General features: G+C 47.6%; 1 non-coding gene across 1 annotated transcript; it reads left to right on the forward strand.

The window, feature by feature from the left end:
- Positions 1-6,203: 6,203 nt before the first annotated feature.
- TRNAT-UGU lies at positions 6,204-6,277 on the forward strand. The gene has a single exon. It is a non-coding gene; the product is annotated as a tRNA-Thr (tRNA).

Consider the following 6,277-nt stretch of genomic DNA (forward strand, 5'->3'; position numbering starts at 1 on the left):
GGTGAGCAGGAAACTGCCCCAGTGCCAGAGAAACTGGTAAAGAATCACAATGCCCAGGTGTGAAGTCATCTGAACTACAGAATTCCCACCGCAAACCTGGCTCCCAAAGTACAGGGGGGATTGGGGTGTTTGTTCTCTTTGCTTAGCCATGTGCAGTCGCCCAGAGAGTGCATTTAAAAGTCTCCCCTCCCACAGAGCGGGAAGGGGAAATGATTCTCAACTTGAAGCCTGATGTGAATGAGGATGTCTGGACCTTTGCTAGAGAAACCACTGTCAAGTTTTAGCCAATTAGGACAAGGCAGCAAAGAAGAACAACCTCAGGTCTCAGTAACTGCTGCAGGTAGCAAAGTCCTACAGGGAGCAGGTTCTGGCACTACACCTGTGCAGCTCTGCTCCCCGGCTCTTCTCGGGCTCCTGCTCTCTCCTTAGCTCCACCCCACTCTGGCCCAGGCAGTTCCAGCTCCCACGGAGGATGGGACCCCCTGGCCTGGTGACTCCCTCATTACACTGCCTGGCCTGTCAGTGCAGCTAACTTGGCTGTTTGGCCTCTCCCCATTGCCCCTGGGGACTGTCAGTCTCAGGGTCCTGATTTCCCATTGACCCTTCCCCCTTCTATTGGTGCTGGGAACTAGCCAACCAAACCCCCACGAAGTTTTAGTAAGGGGCCAACAGTCCCTTACTTGAGCCGGCCCTGTGAGGGTCACTGATGCACAGATACAGCAGCATGAGCTGGTCCAATGGTGTAATGTTCCATGGGCATCCTACTAGATTGCCAGCTGCTTTTCAACTGCAATGTGGAGACTGTTTGTGTGTGGGGAGAGACAGTGAGTGTGTTGAGGTAGGTAGGAGCGGATCATTATTATCCCTCCTTGAAAGAGGGAGAAGCTAAGGCTGAGAAAGAAGAATTGACTTGTCTGAGGTCACACGGCCAGACAGTGGCAGGGTTGGGAATAGGACACAAGAGCCCTGATTTTCAAACTAACCATCGGATCTTGAATTGCAGACATTGAATGACCTGATTAAAGTGCTCTCAGATGAGCTCCACACCAACAACAGTGCACAGTAATTATTCAGCAAGTATTTGAGGAGAACTGCAATGTTAAAGAGCATCATGAACTGCTCAGAGACCATTAATGCAGAGAAGCAGCAAAATTCATCAAACATATGACTGGTTATGACTTATTTAATTGATGTTAAAAGAGAACAACAAGGACCTGAGTCTCCTCCCTGTCAATAACCCCCTGCTCAGCCAATCAGGGTAGAGACTGAGGACGGGAGGCTGAGGGTTCTCACCAGAGAGCCCAAAGGATGGCCCAGGTCACCAGTGGGGATCACTGCCCGAGCACTATTTCAGCCCCACATTTTTGGGTGGACCTCCCACAGTGGGAGCTGCAGACCACTCCGTCGCAACACACACACACACACACGCACACACACCCCTCGCTCCTGGTGTTGGGAGGGGAACAGGTGAAAAGACAAAAGAAGCAAGAGACAAAGAGAAAGGAGGAAGGGAGGGATGGATGGAGGAAAAGGTGAAACAAAAAGGACAAACCCTAATATCCCCAGTGATTCTAAGGGACAAAATCCCAGGTGCGCAATAAAATTCTGCCTCCTTAAGCTCGTGGTTTCCATGCCTAGAATTCAACAGTCACCAGATGGATCACACTGAACAGGTTTCAAACCTCGAGGAGGCTCTTACCTTCTAAACAGGGACGTCTGTTTTCTAGTAAAATCAGGCAAAGGGAAGGAGACAACTCGAAAGAGGTTCCTCCTGGCGCTCACGTACGTGAACCCGAATACTCTCTCAGTCCTCAAAGATAGACCTGGAGAAGGAGACTTGCTGAAGCAAAGCCACAGGGGTCTCTGAGGTTTCCCTGGCCCCTCGCCCCTGTCCTGCCTGGCTGATGTCAGCATCTCTCTGTGAGGTCACCACCTCCCCACCACCTTTGACCAATAGTCTGAGGTCCTGCAAAAAGCCTTTGTGATGTCACTGCCACACCCCTCCCTTGCTGTGCTAATGTCCTGCCCCTGCCCAGGCAATTGGGAGGTTTGAGCTACTCCACATGGATCACCCCACTCAAGGAGCGTTCATTCTAGGCAGCAAGCCGGCTAGACAGGAAAACATCAGACGCTGCTCCCAATGCTACACTCAGTTTTTCAGAAATTAGTCGACTTTATGGCCAGAAGAGACCATTAGAGCATCTAATCTGACCCCCTGCATATCACGGGCCTCCTGTATGACACCAGACCTACTTTTGGGGCAAACACATTCCAGAAAGGCATCTAGTCTCCATTAGATGACATCAGGAGATGGCAAATCCACCACTTTCCTTGGTAGCTTGTTCCTGTGGTGAATCATCCTCGCTGTTGAATATTTGTGTCTTATTTCTAATATGAATTTGTCTCTTTTCACCTTCCAGCCACTGGGTCTTGTTATGCCTTTCTCTCCTTGATTAAAGAGCCCTTTAATACCCAATCTTTTGTTTCCATTAAGGCCCTTCAACACTTCAATGAAGTCACCTTTCAATCTTCTTTTGATAAGCTAAACAGGTTGAGCTCCTTCAATAGCTCACTAGAAGGCATTTTTATCCAGCCTCAGAACATTTATTGGCTCTTTGGTCATCAGACTCCTGAACTGCAGCTGGATGTGGTTCTTGTTCTTCTGCACAACACAGCTCCTGGAGAAGAGGGATCTGCAAATGTACATTCCTATGATACCTTTGTTTAATTGATGAAAACATAAACTAGACACTTAGAGGATTGGAATTGATTTCAGCTGATGGACAGCTTTGCTAGGTTTTTGTGCATTTGGACAGCGAAATGTTAAGTGTTTACATTGATATCAAGCACTCCTGTATAGAGGATCCCCTGAACATTATGGAGAATGGAAATGAAAATGTTTTCCTTTTTTTAAAAAAAAGAAAGAGGGTTATAAGAGAACACTAGAGCTTGAATCAAGGACCACTTGATCTGTTATTAAGCAGACTACCACTGAGATATAGCCCCATGCCCACAGTAGCATGGACTCATGATCTCCAGGACTTTGAAGGACAAACCCTGCTTCATCGAGGTCCTTTGCCATTCCCAGACCACACGTGGTTTTAAAAATGGGGTTTGATTAAACTTCTTAAATGTGGTAAAGACCACAGCTTGCACACCCACCGATATAGCTTCTCCCACTGACATAGCTGCCACCTCTTGGGAAGTGGATTAACTGCACCCACAGGAAACTCTCTCCCCTCAGCATAGAGCAGTGGTTCTCAAGCTGTGGGTCAGGCCCCTAAAGTGGGACGTGACCCTGTTTTAATGGGGTCGCCAGGGCTGGCATTAGACTTGTTGGGGCCTGGGGCTGAAGCCAAAAGTCTGAGCCCCACCACCCAGGGCTGAATCCCTCAAGCTCTGGTTTTGCCTTCCCCCAACTGGATAAGAGGGCACAGTGTGAAATGTTTGGGGAATCACTGTTTTATGGTGACGTTCTCAATCTCTTCTATGAAGTCCAATAAAGCTATTCCTCACCCACCTACCCCTCCATCAGGACCGACTAGGTATGTTCTGCTGCCCTTCACTCATGCAGGAAGGATAATAACATTTCATTCCACTCAATCCTAAAGTGATTTGTAACCCACCACCAGCCAAAACTGGTCATTTTGGGAAAGTGGCCCCATCATGCTGCATAGCTAGGCACACTAGGTGTGTCTGTGCAAACACGGTCTGTTCATGAAGTCTTTCCCCCAGCTCCTCACTCGATGTGAGGGGGGAGCTCATTCAGCCCCTGCTTCCGCTTAGTATTTAAAACGCCTTATTGTCCCTATCTCTGCTGGCCTTAGATTTCTCCTCCTGTCCCTTTTTTTACAGTTATGATGAGCTGGCCGAGTGGTTAAGGTGATGGACTGCTACTCTAGTGTGCTCTGCACGCATGGGTTTGAATCCCATCCTCATCGGATACATTTAGTCTTCACCCATCCTTTATAAAAAACCTTCTTCCCCTTTGGTACAATGACAGATCAAACAATGGTGCTTCTTGCAAACAAAAACCTTCTCAGAAACTCAGAACTCCCTTGCTTTAAATAAAATGTCTAAAACCCAGATTTCTAAAAAAAAATAATTCTCTGGTGCTGTATTTCTTAGTTTTTATCTCAAAAGGGAACATCCTCATCATCTCCCCCAAACACCCTGGGACCTGCCCAAATTATTAAAATACCCTCAACCCGAGCAAGGCCAGAGCAGTGAACCAGAGCTAGTGTCTAGGCCGAGCTGTTCTGAAGGAGGCAACTCCAACATTTTCTCCCTGCTTCCCTTGGCAAGGTCTGACTGAGAAAACAAAATTCCCCAAACTGAAAATTTTCTGCTGAAAAAACAATACTAGTCTGTTTGGGGACTTTGGTTTGCAAGTATTATTGTTATTATTCTCTTCTGATTTCTGAATCAGTTCAGTCCAGTCTTTGTCCTCCAGGTGTGTTTCCACCTGCTGAGTTGTGGGGGAGAGAGGCCAAGTCATGAAGTCTCTTCCCCTCTTTCATAGTTTCTTCCAACTTGCTAGGAAGCTCCTTTGTTACCATGTGAGTCAAGCAGTGTCCATTGTCTCTGTGCTATCTCGGAGAAGCCTGCATTGTACACAGACCCTAGGATAGTCCTTGGGAGTGTGGATACCGTCAATGGGCCAGCAGTGAGTCTGGCTCCTCCATTGTCACACCTGAAAGGCTGGTGGGGGGCATTTCCCAACCTCATAACATATCTCAATAACACACACAGAGCAAAACTTCATAACTTCCCAACCAATGTGAGCACACACAATCCAACCCGATATTAATGTTCAACAGATCAAGACTTTTGAAATGATACCTCACCAGGCAGACTTTGTACAAACCATGTCATCATTATATGAGAGTGGTGAATATGGGGCTTCCAGGTGCTGCTTTGAGCACAGCGTGCCACACCTGGGCTTACATTGCAATGGAGATTTACCCTTAGAGTCCATCTCTCCTGGGATAAAGATGGCAGCAGGGCTGGCCTGGGTCATCTGATTTGGGCTCCTAGACGTTAAGCTGAGGGGCTAAAAACTGTGGTGCAGATATTTGTGTTCACGCTGAAGCCTGGGTTCAGAAACCCTCACCCCTCATGGGGCCTCAGAGGTTGGGCTCAAGCCCATATGTCTGCACTGTAATTTTATAGAGGTTGGGAGGGAGTTTAGCAAGTGAAAATGGTAAAACCACATTGAGGGTACTGGAACACTGACCTGTCAGCTCTTAACGCCCAAACTTTCAGTAACTCTATTATCAGTGCCTGTGAGTGTAATTTAAACCATAGGTCCATCTAGCCCTGAATCTTGTCTTCTGACAGTAGCCAATACCAGGTGCCCCAAAAGCCATTCCCAAGGGACTACAAGGAGTTGAACCCAGGATCTCCTGTTTACAAAACAGAGACTTTAACCAGCTAACCGAGGATACCTACTGTTGCTTAAAATGCTGTGTTTGCCCACACCTGACTCTACCAATCCCCACTGGGCCCTGACAAGTGTTGTTCGTGTTTGGATTCTGTAAAGCAGAGGAGCAGATGAAGTTTTGCTCCCAGGGTGTGTGTGTGATCCTTTGGACAGGTCTACACTACAAAATTAGGTTAGTGTAATTACAGTACTTAGGCTGGCAATGCAGTTCTATCAAGCTAATCCCGGTATAGATAGTGGCTCAGCTGTCAGAACTTTCTGGAGCTATGAAAGGGGAGGGACCCAGCCTCTGTAGCAGGAAAGCAGGGCAGGTGAGTTCATAGCAGATGTGGTGGGATACTGGTGGAAACCAGTTATGGTGATATAATGACCAGCAGCATTTACACTGACATTTGTCACTTTAAGTTTGCTGCAAAAAGCACTAGGCCTCTCGTCGAGGTGGTTTTATTTTGTCACCAAAACAGGGCAATTTTGTCGCCAGACGTGGTATTGCAGTGTGTGCACCAGCCAAAAACTGTTGACCGAGGGAGCGTTGTGTGTTTTTCACACATCTGAGAAATATAATGATGCTGAAGTAACCTTGTAGTGCAGACCTGGCCAAAGATTCACACACACAGACACAAACACACACACAGCTTGCAAGGAAAACCTCACCTGCTCCTCTGCTTTGCAGAATCCAAACACAAGCAAAGCTTTTCAGGCCCCAGTGGGGATGACAGGGAGTCAGGTGTGGGCAGACAGTGTGTTTTTGCCACAGGCAGGCACCATGGCTTAGCTGGCTTAAGCACCTGCCTTGTAAATAGGAGATCCTGGGTTCAATTCCCAGTGGTGCCT

The sequence above is a fragment of the Mauremys mutica genome, unplaced genomic scaffold, assembly GCF_020497125.1.
Source record: "Mauremys mutica isolate MM-2020 ecotype Southern unplaced genomic scaffold, ASM2049712v1 Super-Scaffold_100101, whole genome shotgun sequence".
Lineage (NCBI taxonomy): Eukaryota > Metazoa > Chordata > Testudines > Geoemydidae > Mauremys > Mauremys mutica.